At 42.0% G+C, this 16,074-nt stretch overlaps 1 pseudogene; it reads left to right on the top strand.

Annotated features, from left to right (window-relative positions):
• Window positions 1-7,868: 7,868 nt before the first annotated feature.
• Window positions 7,869-14,054, top strand: LOC109470358 (annotated as a pseudogene).
• The last annotated feature ends 2,020 nt before the right edge of the window (window positions 14,055-16,074 follow it).

Here is a 16,074-nt window from a genome sequence, read left to right as displayed (position 1 = left end):
TCCTGAACAATGATCCCAACTCTAACACACTGACTCTCACCCTAACTATAGTACCAACCCTCACCCTAACCCTAGCCTTAAACACCCGACCTTTCACGTATGTGGCAGCTCAAGAATTTGGCTCAACACCGGATATGCATGCCAGCGATCAGTGAGGCTTCAAAGAAATAAAACTTTCTTTACGCCAAAAAGGAGTTACTTAAGCAACTGGATATGATTTTGGAAACGGTTAGACGTTTTAGCTAGTATCCATTAGCGTTTCGTCAGTGACAGTTACCCCAGTCACTGACGCAAAGCTAGTGGATACTAGCTGAAACGTCTGACCGTTTCCAAAATCATATCCAGTTGCTTGAGTAACTCCTGTTTGGCGTATCGTATTACCTGGATGTCTAACCTTCATCGACGTAGACCTTTATTTAAACAAAGGGTCGTGTGCACGCGATATAGGTTACATATCAGGAGAAATAGTTCTACTCGGGTTGTAGAGGGCCAAATTTAACCTTTTATACCCACGTGTCTGTTTATATATTGTTTTATTTATTGTTTTGTTTATTTGAATGATCTCCATTAGTGAGTATACACTTATATTCACTATTCTTCCTGGAGTCTTAAAAACATGTTACAGACGTATAATACAGACGTACACTTGCTTAATGCTATACATAAAATACAACAACCTGTAACTAATTACTTATTTAACCTATCCTATTCTATGTACACCAAGTAATGAGGTAAGAGTTTGTTGGAGAGGTCAGAGGTCAATGCATACAAATTATATATTTACGTTTACATTAATACATACAAATTATATATTTACATTTTAAAAATTACTATACTACCACCAGTGCTGTAGGGGTCTGTTTGTGTAAGTTTGTGTTTTTAACCTGTCCTTGACGTGTTTTTTGAAAGCTGATGGTGCGGATGATTTGATGTGTTGAGGGAAAGTGTTGTAGGATTTTGTGCATCTGTACAGAAATGACCTAGTAGCAGAGGAAGTTCTGGGTTTTGGTAGCCTAAAGCCTCCCGCCTGTGAAAGTCGTGTGTTGTGTTGATGTGTGTTGTTGATTCTGCGTAGTTTATTGTAGATAGTAACAGGTTTGCCAGTAGTCAGGAGTTTTTTTTTTTTTTTAATTTTATTCAACAAAATAACTGTAAATAATACGAAAGTACACTGAAACGCCAAGACGGCTTGTACAAATAGAAAATAACATAAAGAACGGAAAAGCCTCCCATAAAGCCATTACTTTCGAGCTTGACGAAATGAAAATAATCTTAACAATGACATAATAACAATAACAGAAATTATAATGAACACAGAGTTCCCCACTTACCCCGATGCTTCTCCAGCTTTCCCCTCCGAGATGCAATAAGACCTTCTGTCTTTTGAAAGACAGATGTTAATATTTTAAAAGACTGGAAGTTTAAAGTCTTAAAACGTCGGGATCGGAAAATGAAAATCTTACCTAATAATATAATGATATTATTTAAAGGGGATGCATTTGTAGAAATATCCCCAAACATAACTACAAAAGAATTTAATTCTAAATTTGCACGAATTTCTTGTTTTAACCAATTTTGTACGTTATTCCAAAAAGCTATCACATGAGGACATTCCCAGAAGATATGTATGTAAGATTCTTCATCACTATGGCAGAAGGAACAGGTACTGGATTCGATTAAATTCCAAGTTTGTAATACTTTGTTACATGGTAAAAATTTATAAAGTAGACGGTACTGAAAATATCGGGCGTTAGGGTCTATAGTACATTTAGTTAATGTTATAAATACTTCTCGCCATGGTATGGGCCTATCAAAATAATAAAACCATGATAACCTTACTTTATGGGCAATTATAACATCATTTGTATAAGCCAGAAAGAAATTATACAAAAACTTATTAATTTTAGTATTTTTTAACCACATATAATTTTTTTGTAATGGTAAACATACAAGCTCTTTTAACTGATTACTAGTAAGTAAAGTTTTCCATCTTTTAGGTATTGCAGATATAAGTTGTTGATATCGAAATTGTTCACAACTATTTGGATACAGTTCACAAAATTCAGCATACGACATAAAGTTTCCATCTGTACCTAACAAGTCATTTACAAAAATTATATTTCTATTATACAAAGCAGTTATAAAAATAGGCTTACTATCAACAGTAATACTGGAGTTATTCCAAACTATTTGTTGTCGTACGTTTGTTGGTGTCGCGGACTCCACGTACTGAAATTTGTACCATGCATCAAGTGCTTCAAAGAGAAAACTCTTAAGATTCAGGGCATGCGCAGAAGATAGCTGCATGAAGGGAAATAGACTCAGACTGAGACGAGGATGAGAAGCGATGGCCATTGAAGTAAACCACTCAGGGTGAAAGAATATCTTGGGTATCCACGAAGCTTTAATAGTTAAATTAAAGGCACGTAAATTAATTAACTTTAAACCACCATTTTCCACCGAATTGTACAATACTTTTCTAGCTACTCTTTCCGGCCCGTCATCCCAAATGAATGAGAAGATCTTCTTCTCGTATATTTTGAAAAATAATTCATTTGGCGAAGGTAAAACTTGAAATAAATTTGTGAACTGGGGAACCACCAGGGAATTAACAACAGTAATTTTTCCGTACAAGGATAATGATTTGCCTTTCCAAGGGCGCAATAACCTATCTAAACGTTCTAAACGGGGTTCAATATTTACATCAACAAGTGTATCCATGTCAGTAGGAATATGAATTCCTAATACGTCTACACCACCATCTACCCATTGAAATGGTAGGTGGGTGGGCAAACAAAAATTGGAAAACTTTAAAGGTCCTAAGCGTAAAATTTTACATTTTTCAGGATTTAAATCTAATCCCGATATCTTGGAAAAGCGTTCTAGATCAGATAAAAGTGCATGAAATGAAGCCAAATTTGGCTCGAAGGGGAAATTCGAATCGTCAGCATATTGGGAGACTTTAGTAATTTTTTCATGAACTTTTAACCCACTAATGGAATGATTGGATCTAATTTTGATGGCAAGGACTTCAACTGCTATTATAAAAAGGTATGGGGAAAGAGGACAACCTTGGCGTACACCGCGATTTAACGTGAATGGATTTGAAATATATCCATTATTAATAATTGAACTTGTTGATTTCTCATATAGAACTTTTATCCACGTTTTTAGTTGTGGACCAAAGTTGAAAAAATCCAAACACTTAAACATAAAATCCCATCTTAAAGTGTCGAATGCTTTTTTAAAATCTGCAATAAATATTAATCCCGGTTTTCCTTCATTGTCATAATGTTCAATTGTATCTAAAAGTCTTCTAATATTATCCCCGATGTATCTGCCCTTAATAAATCCAGTTTGATCTTGTTCAATTATACATGAAATAACCTGTTTAATTCTAAGCGCAATACATTTTGATAAAATTCTGGAATCGCAACAGAGGAGAGTAAGAGGGCGCCAATTTGTAATATCAGTTGGGTCCTTGTCAACACCTTTACTGTCTTTTTTTAAAAGCAATGAAATGAGACCTTGTCTCTGTGTGTCTGATAGACACCCATAGACAAAGGAATGATTAAAACACTGTAACATAGGACCTTTAAAAACATCAAAAAACTCCTTATATATTTCAATAGGAATACCATCTAACCCTGGTGATTTTCCAGATTGAAATGAAAAAATTGCGTTTTTTAACTCGTCTTCATTTATTAACCCTTCACAAGCCTGTTGTTGCTCATTTGATAAGCGTTTGCCATAGTTCAAAGGAAAAAAGCCGTCACAATTTGTTTCAGTAAGGGACACTGGTATTTCTTCAAAGGAATATAATGCAGAATAAAAACTGACCTGATCAGAAAGAATATCTTTTGGATTAGAAACAACCTCACCAGAGGGCCTCTTGAGTCTTTGGATATTTTTTCTAGTATAATTACGACGGACCAAATTCATAAAATATTTCGTACACCTCTCCCCCAACTCCATCCAGCGCGATTTAGATCTTAACAAGATACCATTTAAACGTTCATTGTATAAAGATTCCAGAAGCTTTTGTTTACATGCTAATTCATCCAGCTGGTCAGGTGAGGGAGAGGTGGTGTTGTCGATCTGAGCTTGCAAATTATTGATTTCATTAATGAGTTCTTTTTCCTTAATCAGGTATTGCTTCTTTTTCCAGCTAGAGAACTTAATACAGTGTCCCCGCAAGAAACACTTTGCTGCATCCCATACAACTTGTGGGTTTGCAGTATTAACGTTATTTTCAAAAAATTCAGTCATAACTTGCTTTGTATGTAAAATAAAAGTTCTGTCCTGAAGAAGAGACTGATTAAACTGCCAGTAACCAGGTCCTCGTGGGAAATCCATGGTTACAAAGGATAGTGTAATTAGATTATGGTCGGATTTAAATTTGTCCGCAATACAACATTTTGTTACTCTATTTAACAACGAAAAAGAAATCAGAAAATAGTCTAATCTACTAGCGTGGAGGCCGCGACGCCAGGTGTAACGAACAACATTTGGATTTCTGAACCGCCATATATCATGCAAATCAAATTTTCCTTTTAACTCAGAGATCGCTTCCAGTGCATTAGGATGATAATTACGATGTCGAACACCCGATCTGTCCATTGATGCATTTTGCACAGTGTTGAAATCCCCAACAACAATCAAACGTTCATCACTTATCACAAAAGTATCTATGACTTGCTCAAGTTCCTTAAAAAAGGCAGGTGAGTCGTCATTTGGTGCATATAAATTAACAAGACAAAATTGTAGTCCATCTATCTCAATATCTAAAATGATCCAGCGCCCACTTTCATCAGTCTTGACCTGATGAACCTGAGCGCTGGCGTTATTCTTAACTAAAATAGCCACACCTCTTTGATTAGAGGTACCATGCGAGAAGTATATTTTACCACCCCATTCGTTCTGCCATATTTGTTCATCTCTTAAGGTTGTATGTGTCTCTTGTAAACAATAAATGTTGTAAGGTTTGTCCCTTAACCAAGTAAAAAGTCCCCTCCGTTTATAAGCATCTCTCAGTCCATTACAATTAAAACTAGATATATGGCACTCTACCTTTGACATAACTTCTGGGAAAAAACGTCTCGGAGAGGGAAGCCAGGAGAGGTCATCGGGGCTCCGGATTGAGTATGGTGTAGGAAGATCCAATCTACAAAGAAAATAAACTTGGGGAAGACTAAGCGAACATCAAAATTATCCAAACAATCAAAATAACTGTCACTGCAAATCATAAGTGGTATCAACAAAAGAGAACTTGAGTAAAATGTTCTGAAACAAATATTACGTACAACGTACGTGTAGGTTGAACAAAGTATCTGAAGTCCTGAACTTATAGCTATAAATTTGAATGCTGACAAAACAGAAATCAGATACCAAATCATATAAACCAATTCTATAACAAGCTCTATGCTTATATCATTCCAACATAGAATAATATTAATCAACAGAATACAAGTAACAAAATAATAATCATCATAAATCAATGTTCCATTGCAGAAACAAAGGAATGAACTCAGAATATGGCAAGACTCATAATCTATGTACACTATCATTATAGTAGGGAGGGCTTTGTAACAAAAATAATAAGACAACAACAAAAGAAACAAAAAGTTCCATAACAACATAATTTGGCGCCTCGAAGGAGTATAGGTTCTTATAAGTTTGAGGCTCTTACTCCGGATTGTTACCATACACCTAGGATGTTATTTGATAACATCTTAAATGCTTTCACCACAGAAAATATTTAGCTTGTGCTGGTACCACCTGGATACAAATAAGCTAATTAGCATAATAAAAGGGGAACTCAAGAATCACCATACCAGTGTGATGAAATAATCAGGTTGAGCACCGGTGGTAACAAAAACACTTGATTCAGTGAAATCAAAATAAACAGGTTGAACACCGGTGGTAACAAAAGCACTTGATTCAGTGAAATCAAAATACAACATAAGTAATAAACAAATTAGTCATTTAACATGAGATAAACTCAACAAAAGAGGAAACAAATCAACTTCAAAACTTCTGTGGGCTAGATATTCACCAGCAATGATCACAGAAAATAACAAAATTAAGAAATGAAAGTAAAAAATTGAATTTCTAAAGACAAGTCCTTTGTTCTATCTTACTAAAGATATTCTACTTAATCTTACTTAGAAGAAAATACTCATAGCCCACAAAAGTACAGTACAACCTCATTTATTTCCACTTCTTCACATAAAAAATAGAGTACTCATGAAAATTAATGTCCATGATGTTCACATGAAAGATAATGTCAATAAAGTTCTCGTGAAATCCAGTTCGAAGTGGCTAATGCTGTAAACTTCAAGTTGGCTTAATGTCTTCAGAGTTCAACAGTAAGTCCACCGCATCAATACGCTTCTTCTCTCTCCCATCGACGAGCAGAACAGCATAGGTGGATTTGGGGGGGACAACAATGGAGGCTTTACCTTTGTTCTTTATAACTTCATCTCTTTCAGCAACCAGTTTTCCTCTAGCCGACTGAAGGGGAGGGGGGAGATGTTCGTAAACCGCCAGCCCCTTCATGTTCCCACGGAGTTTACGTCCCTCGAACAGCAGTTTGTCCCTGTCGTGGAAGTTCACAAACCTAACAAGAATGGGTGGGTTTGGACGCGTTGTTGTAGGTTTTGACAGACGGTGTACCGCGACAGTTGGTTTTAAATCCATGTGTAGTTCCGTCGTCAGAAAGTTCCCGAGTGTCTGAGTACAGTCCTCGTCCTTCTTGAAAGGTATTCCTCGGATTATCACATCCGGCTTTCTTGAGTATCTCTCGGCTAAGATGACGGTCTTCGCTCGCGCACGCCGTTCCTCGTCGAGAGCTTTCCGCAGGTTCTGTAGTTCTGTCTCGTGGAATTCTGCCGAAGATTCCACCGCGCCGACTCGCTCACGGACCGCGCTCAACTCCGCTGACAGACCGGACATTTTTGCGTCTAGCGCGTCGATTTTTGTGGAAAGTTTCTCATTCATCGTCCTCAGTTGATCTACTGTAGCTTCTTGTTGTTCCTTCGTTTGAGTAAAGATCAGCTGCGCCAGCTTCTGTAAGTCTGGGGTAGCGATGTCAGCGTAGCTCCGCCAGACGCCATTTTTGCTGTCTTGGGAGGGGGGCAATTTCGCGATTTTGGACTGTTTTCTTCAGAACTGCTGCCCCTGGAGCCTCTATGTCGCTTTCCCATCCGTCGGTTAAATGTAGACCGTTGTCACATAAAGTTCGCTGGCTGGCAGTTCAAACAGTACAAAACAGACGTGGCAAAATGTTCAAAATGTCGGAGCGTCCTCTCACACGTCCTCTCACACGGCGGCCATCTTAGCTTCCCTAGTAGTCAGGAGTTTGTGGAACGTGGAGAGTGTGTTTGTGTAAAGTCTTTCGTTAACTCTGGGCCAGTTTAATCTAGTTATAGACCTTACGAAAGTGGCTGCACTTTTGTTGTGTCAATAAATATTCTGTATGATACACATGGTCTTGTTCTACGCCTAATTCAGATATACTGACAGGGGAAGAGACTTGACAGATATGGAATAACTAACGAAATATCAGATGAACACGGCTGCAATGAACGTATTAGATATTAAATCATCGTAACTTACTAACGTCATTAGTTTTAAATATTGGCGTTCTGTTTTTTTTACACGTATTTGGAACGGAGTAGGGTTAATGCAACTTACTTTATAAAGAAACAACCAGAACATTTTACCGCCTTAATGTTACCAGATGTAGATTTGATATCTGCCTTTTGACCTTGCTGTAGGACCGGTCTAAGTTTACATGCACATGACCTCTGACCAGGTTCGTCGCCAACATGGCAACTTTTTCCAACCCCAATTCGTCTCCTTTCGTGATCAAAACCGTCGAAATGCACACAGCCGGTGAGCTCCTGTGAATCATCACCGACGGCTACCCGAAAATCGAAGGGAAAACCATCTTAGAGAAGCGAGCTTATGTCCGGGACAACCTCGATGTGTTCCGGCAGAGGTTGATGTGGGAGCCGAGGGGCCACTCCGACATGTTCGGGGCCCTGCTCGTTGAACCAGACGACAAAAGCGCCGACATCGGCGTGCTTTTATGCACAACGAGGGATACAGTACGATGTGTGGACACGCGTGTATCGCGCTGGGTCGATATGTGGTAGACAATGGGATAGTTCCTGCGAAAATGCCACAAACAGAACTTGTGATCGAGTGCCCGACAGGTCCCGTGAAAGTCTGGGTGGACTACCAAGACGGTAAAAGCGGGCGTGTCCGGTAAGGATTAATTTACTACTATAATATCTGGTTCAACATTTCTAACGCTTCTAACCGCAAGCGATTTAATTGCAGTAAAACTGCGTAGAACATTAGCTATATAGCGCTCCTTGGACGAACTTCATGGACATTTTGTCACATAAGAAAGGCTCTACATAGTCCCAACAAGGCAGCAGGGCCAGATGGGGTACCGGGAGAAATCCTTCGCTGCGGAGGGGAAGCCCTTGCTCAATGCCTCCTCTCCTTTGTTACTGCCTCCTGGGAAACAGGCTGCGTACCGCAACAGTGGAAGGACGCTGATCTGGTCAGCATCTACAAGAAAAAGGGCGACAAAGCTGACTGTAACAACAGTCGCGGTATCTCTTTGTTGTCATGTGCAGGTAAAGTGCTGACAAGGATCTTGCTGCTGAGGCTGATCAAGTCCGTGTCAGAGGACGTCCTTCCAGAAAGTCAGTGTGGCTTCAGAAAAGACCGAAGCACAATTGACATGGTTTTCGTGGCAAGGCAGTTACAAGAAAAGTGCAGAGAGCAGCACCAGGAGCTTTACTTGGTGTTCATCGACCTCACCAAGGCGTTTGACTCGGTGAACAGACCACTTCTCTGGGAAGTCCTTAAGAGATTTGGCTGTCCCGGTAAGTTCATAGCCGTACTGAGGTCATTACACGACGGGGCAATGGTAAGAGTTCTAGGTGGCGGTGATAAGTCTGACCCTTTCCCTGTCTGCACTGGTGTTAGACAGGGGTGTGTCATTGCGCCCGTCATCTTTAACCTGTTCCTCGCTGCTGTAATGCTTGCTGCCAAAAAGAACATTAACCCTGAGGACTGCATCGACTTGACATACCGACTTGACGGGAGCTTGTTCAACCTTCGTAGACTGAAAGCTCCAACCAGAGTCAAGCACGAGACCATCCTCGAGCTGCAGTATGCTGACGACGCTGCCATCGTTGGCCGTTCAGCTGCTGGCCTGCAGAGGAACCTCGACACCCTCGACACTGCATATACCCGTGCCGGTCTGGGTATCAACACCGGAAAGACAGAAGTGATGTCCCAGGGTCAAGGTTCTAGCTCCCCCTGTATACAGATCAAGGGCACACAGCTGAAGAACGTCCGATCATTCACATACCTGGGATCGGTCCTGACCTCACCTTCTGACGCCACTGACGACGTCCAAAGGCGAATCGGACTCGCATCTGCTTCTTTCGGACGCCTCTCGAGCAGAGTTTTTCTGAATAAGGACTTAACTACCCAGACAAAGGTCGCGGTCTACAAGGCAGTATGCTTGTCCATCCTGCTTTACGCCAGCGAGACCTGGACTCTCTACAGACGACACATAAGGTCTCTTGAGCGTTTTCACATCCGATGCCTACAAAGAATTCTCGGACTCAAATGGTGGCACAAGGTCCCCCACGTCGAAATACGTCGGAGGGCCAACGTCGACCCCATGGAGACCATCTTACTACAGAGACAGCTGAGATGGACTGGTCACCTAATCCGCCTACCCCCTAACCGTCTGCCAAGACAAGTCCTCTACGGTGAGCTAACACATGGCAGGAGGGCGGTCGGAGGACAGTATAAGCGCTTTAAGGACTGCTTAAAACACAACTTGAAAAAATGTGACATTCCCACCCAAGACCTGGAACACTGCGCTGCAGACAGGAGTGGGTGGAGGAACGCCTGCATGGCTGGCTCACAGCTCTATACGAGAAGACTCAATGAGCTGTCGGAGGCCAGGAGGGCAAAACGCCACCTCAGAAGGGAAAGAGGAGAGAGGACATCGTCGGCACCCGACGGTCTGCCATAAGCAAAGCACATTTGGAGGGCTGAACCCTATTGACCCTGTTCTCGTGGCATTTTCTACCAAAGGTCTCGAGCATTTCCTATGTGTACCAATGCTGTGTCTAGTTTTGCCTCTCAAAAGGCAGGAAAATGCGTCATTGAAGGTTTAAAAATTTCAAAATGCCCCCGGACCCCCCTAAATTGACCCCCTTCGTCTCTAGCCAGACTCTGCAAACTCATCTAAAGTTACGTTCTTCAAACCTTAGCTTATTTTTGGTCTCATTGTCAATGGGCAGTCAACTGTAGTGCCTCAGCACAAAAGGCACTTTCGCACAAAGGCTGAAGGGAGATGTTGTCAGCTGGCAGGTGTAACGTTACATATGGCCTTGGAATTAGAAGTGCCAAAGGCTAGACGGAAGGGTGTGAGAGATTGGCAGGTGTAACGTTACTGTACATATGGCCTTGGAATTAGAAGAGCCAAAGGCTAGACGGAAGGGTGCGAGAGACGCCTTGTTTTGGAACGAAATAACCCTTATAAGACTGAACCGCCCGGTCTACTACGGTAAGAGAAATACTAGTAAGATTCTACAAACTAAACCTAAATGTAATTGTAGTCTAAATAACACAAACTGTACGTGTACGTGTTCAATCATATGGTTCAGTGAACTTTGATGAAGGTTAGATATCACGATTAATAATTTATCATTTCGAATTAGATATGATTCGTTTCAGACATATAATGAGGCGTCACAAGGTCAATAAGTTATTTCTCATGTTGCTGTTTACGACGGCTGGGAACAAAGGGAACAGTGTGAAGTACATTTAATTCGTGCTTCATAGAATATACTTAATTTTGTCAGTGATCACTTTTTCTTACATATTTAGATACCAAATCTAGTGAAGCTCGAACAAAAATGCCTCTTAATTTACAGTTAACCGTTGCCGACTGTCCTGAATTTACACAGGGCACATGATTACTATCAATTTTGTAATGATGTGCCAAACCGCTTGACGCACCTTCACTTAAAGCTCACAACTCTAACTAGTCATGACAGCTTTTATAGAGTTTATAGAGGTAGGCCCTGAGGGGATAATTACCTTCACCAACAAGGTTATGTTTTCATGGGCGTTCGTTGGTGTGTGCCTGTCTGTCTGTAAACACGATAACTCGATAGGGCTTAAATAGCCTATGAAATGAATATTCCTCTATCACTCGAATGGAAGTTTGGTCTTTTCTGAAATCTTCAATCCAAATTTCGAATCAATTGAGTATGGCTGACTGTGAAAATAACATATTTTTCATATTGACCCATATCTTATTAAGGAAACAATTCTGGTACATACATCCGTATGTCGAAGGACCACACATCTAATTTCGTGTAGTTATGTAATAGTATGTCGATGAAGGTTAGACATCCAGGTAATACGATACGCCAAAAAACAGTTACTCAAGCAACTGGATATGATTTTGAAAACGTCAAAATCAGGTCAAACCTGACGTTTTCAAAATAATATCCAGTTGCTTGAGTAACTGTTTTTTGGCGAATGTAATAGTATGTTTATCTGAAGTGTAACCGACACTGTTAACTGTTAACTGTTCCGAATTGTTTATGTTCTTGTTGTGAGGGCTAGCCCTTTATAATAGCCTCTGGCTAGTTGGGCAGTCCTGGCTGTATATATATGTTTTATATAGCCTAATAAATGAAATAAAATAAAATAAAAAAATTCAATCGAATTCACACCCAAAAAAGTTTTTTTAGGGGCTCTTTGGATGATGACGCCGTGGAGCCGGCGTCATGGAAAACCCAAGAAAGTTAAGCCTCTTCAAAACGCTGTATCAAATTCTCACCCGCCCGGAGCCTGCACATGAGGCTATGGCCTCATATGTTGTCCTGCTCTTGCATGTAACGTGCAGGAAAACTATTGATAAGAAGTGAATTAGCAACAAAAACAGTATTCATGTTGTACTGTTCTTGTACTGTAGAAAATACAGGATTGTCTTCATATTTGATAGATGGGTAGGTCTTGGTGAAACCTCGAAATAATTAGATTTTGGGACACACTTGTTATGGTACTGCAGCGGAACGTTCGGTTTTGATATCTCCTGATCTGGACATGCTAAGGGCACGAAGTTTGAATGGTAGGTAGCTCTTGTGCTGGGAAAGAAGTGACGTGGGTTTGGGCCCCCGAACATTGGTAAGGCCACGTTAGAATATCCTCAAACAAAGGTTTACTTACAACACCCTCTATCAACTAAACTCAGTACTGCAGTCTATCAACTGTCTCTTCTCACTGAGTCGAATCAATTATTCCAGTTCATCAGAAAGCCTGAGGTCAAGAAATTTCCCGTGGCCAATTTTTCGTTTGTAAAACGAACCTTTTTTGTAAATTTTTTGAAACAAAAATTAAATTTTACTATTATTTTCAGATTTCACAGTGTTCCAGCTTTTGTCTTCGCACTCGACCAGGAAGTTGACGTTCCAAACTACGGACGCGTGAAGGTAGACATCGCGTATGGTGGAGCGTTCTACGCCCTTCTCCCTGACAACTCTGTCGGGTTAGATCTCCGCACAGCTCCGGTTGAAGCCGTGAAGGCGGCGGCTACTGCAGTCTCAGACGCCGTGAAGAAGACCGTCCCGTTACGCCACCCGGGACATCCGGATCTGGCCTTCCTGTTCGGGACGATCATTACGGATGGGCGGGATGAGGACGGCCCCACGCCGGCGGTGCACACCTGTGTGTTCGGTGATGGCGCCGTGGACAGGTCTCCCTGTGGATCGGGCACGACGGCAAGAGTTGCTGTACAGGTGGGATAAAAGACAAAACAAAGAAGGGTCTTTGCTGTCATAGTTTTTATTCCTTTGCTTTATTACTCGTACTTGTACATGCTTAGGAAATGACCAAAAAAAAAAGATTTTTTCTCTATTCCAACATTTATGTGACGTCGACATGGCAGGATTCGAACTCGGGACCACTTGGTTCCGAGCCGAACGCTCTGTCGTTACGCCGCCATTACACTCATTCAAATATTAAAGATACACTCACTGCCAAAAAATTCTCAATTCGGTTACTATCTTCGGCAAACAACTACAAACTAATATGTTGATATGTTTTACAAAACCAAAATTAAGTATTTAATGACTTTTTATGTACATAATTGCACAATTCTATATTTTCTGGCCTTGTCCTTAGTATCGCCGTGGACAGATCGACCCGTCGAAAGAGCGGCAGTTCGCGAGCGGTACCACGGGTTTCGTGATGACCGGCCGGCCCGTGCACGTGAGGGAGACCAAGTGGGGCGAGTTCGACGCAGTGATCGTGGAAGTGGCGGGGAATTCGTACTACAGCTAAGGTCCCAATTGGGAAAAGGGGCCCTGGCGGGTAGTTCCCGGGCTGTTTTTTACCACTTTCGGGCGGGACCCCGACGTGGCCCCGCGGGGCACCTTGCGGCTACCGGGCTATTTTTTGGCCCGTCGGGGCCCCGATAAGAATTTAATTCTGAGTTAAATTCTACCCGGGCCCCGCTAACAAAAAGACGCCGTGACCTCATCGTGAGAACACCGAGAGGTACCCCTCCGGTTGCCGGCATTCCACCGGGACACATTTCTTACGTCACAGACCAGATGAACAGAATAAGGTGTGTACTTCGTAAACCCGGGTAAAATGTGTGACCTCACAGATCAAATGATCACAACAAATACGTGAATTCTGCATTACGTATAGGTCAATACAAGACATAGTCAGAGAATCTGCTGGGTACCTGCCGGGTGCCTGCCGGATACCGACCAAAGAGGGTGACAAAATTTCTAACAAAATGCTACTGAAGGAAACTTTTAATTGTGACCAAAACAGCCGATGCTCGCTCGACTTCTGAACCCGGCCGGGGCCAGCCGGGGCTTCATCCCCGACGGGCACCGGCGTAATTGGGACCTTAGCTGTACACAGGGACAGCCGAGTTTACAGTCGAGTCGGACGACCCGCTGAAAAACGGCTTTCTTGTCAAGTGAATGTCAATGTATTATTGTGTTATTGGTGGACGTCCCAACTACTAAGTACCTAATACCAGCCCAGAAGAGAACAAGAAATAGCCATGCCCTCAAGTACCAGAGTTATCAATCAAGGATTGAAGTGTTCAAGAATCCATTCTTTCCTAGAACTATCGCAGAGTGGAGCTCGCTGTCACCAGTAGAGGCATTGTCATTAGATAGCTTTAACAATGTCTAGAGTTCGATGTTCAAGGGTGAGGTGTAACAAGTCGATCGGTGTAATATAATGTAGCCAGCTGCCGCCGCACCGCGTGCCTGCGAAGCTGGTGTGTTGCGCCGAAGGGCGGTTATACCGGGTATACAGATACAGATGCATGGTGGTTGTAATAAAGGCCACATAGGAGATGTCTAATAATGTTCGCCTTTATTATTAGCTCAATATGTTCGTACATCTTTAACTGTGTCAAGAAACGAGAAGAAGCTGAACCTGTAATTAGTAGATCACATTAGTATGTATAGTTTGTGTCGTTACTGTGTTCTTTTTCCCTGTTTACCCATGACCTGTACTTAGCTTGTTAGAGCACAAACGTACAATAAAGGTCTTTCATTCATTCAATCATTAAAGGCATCCAGTGTGATTTTTTTGCATTAAAACTGGAAATATTCTGAAAAAGGAAATCTGTTTGGTATTGACACATACTACCTCACTTTAGCACATCTGCGTCAGAATTTCATACTTTACGCGTTTAAAACAGCGCAGAAACTAGTGTCCTCTATTTTAGGGGTGCATCCCCAAAATCAGGCAATATCGCCCCCAGTAACCGTTTTCACTCGGCACCTCTCGGCAAATCCCGGCCGCGTGACGTCACGGCGAGCGCGAAGTTTCAGCCGAGCCAAGATGGCGGACGTCAATGGCACCACACCAAACCCGAAAAAGCGTGGCCGTGGAAGGCCTCGTGTTGGGGACACCAGCAAAGAAAAGGTAGAATCCAGGCGAAGCTCAGAAGTCGTGTGGCGTTAGGGGAAGACACGAAAGTCGAGTGGAGGGAACTGAAGGATCGACTGGGACTGGAGAGCGACAGCGCACTCGCGCGGCGTTTGTTGGACAGGTTTGTAAAATTTTCTCGGTTCTGTTCGAACATGTTCATACTAAAATATGCGGGCGATCTGAAACTTCGACAAAACTTGTTACAGTTAGACATAGCCATAGGTTGCATGGGACCTTTTTGTGTTCAGTTTTAGCTTGTTGTATGTGTTTTGAGGCGGAATCTTTGTAGTAATTATGGAGATAGACGGAAAGCTGAGAGATCAAAAAATTCTATGGCCGATCAAACAGAGGTTTTGGGAACTGACTCGTCGTAGACGTGAGAGAGGTTCGTAAATCAGTTGTAAACCAGAGATGACATACGACGCAAAAAGTTGAAAACAAATAGAAGTTTACATACCTCATCGTCATCGTCCAACATGCGAAACCTCTCGATGGCTTTCTCTTTCGTTGCTCGCCGGGGACGACCTGCCATTGTCACGTATAAAAAAAAAAACGAAACGAAACTGCGAGCGCAAAAAAAAGTTCTGAAAAGTGCGACGGAGAATAATGAACGTGCGTGTGATCTCTGATACAAGCCGACTGACAGCTGTGTCAGAAAGGTCACCGAGGATCACGTGACAATCTCCGGAAGCGTTCGGGGATCATCGGTAGGCTTCGCGCGCGGTCGGCAGATTTGAAAAATGGCTGCCTTCCAAAGCCGGGCCGGGAAAGCGTGCAGATTTCAGCGAGTTCTCACCGCTCAACGACATCGCTTTTTTGCTCAACGAAGGTCGATATGGGCTAGGATGGTGTTGTTCAATCATACCATGTAACTAGGTGACTAGAATTTTTATTTTGTAAATCCAGTTTTAATGCCCAGAAATCGCACTGGATGCCTTTAACATCAAAACTTTGAAGGTATACAATCCCCACAAATTACCAATGTGTTATAGTTATTACCTCCGGGGAAGGAGATATCCTTCCGCGAGGAGGTTTTACTATTGTTCGAAACAT

This window comes from Branchiostoma belcheri, unplaced genomic scaffold (genome assembly GCF_001625305.1).
Source record: "Branchiostoma belcheri isolate BF01 breed outbred unplaced genomic scaffold, Haploidv18h27 scaffold220, whole genome shotgun sequence".
Classification (NCBI taxonomy): domain Eukaryota; kingdom Metazoa; phylum Chordata; class Leptocardii; order Amphioxiformes; family Branchiostomatidae; genus Branchiostoma; species Branchiostoma belcheri.
Note: the sequence above shows the minus strand (reverse complement) of the source record. Positions and strands in the feature narration are given on the sequence as shown.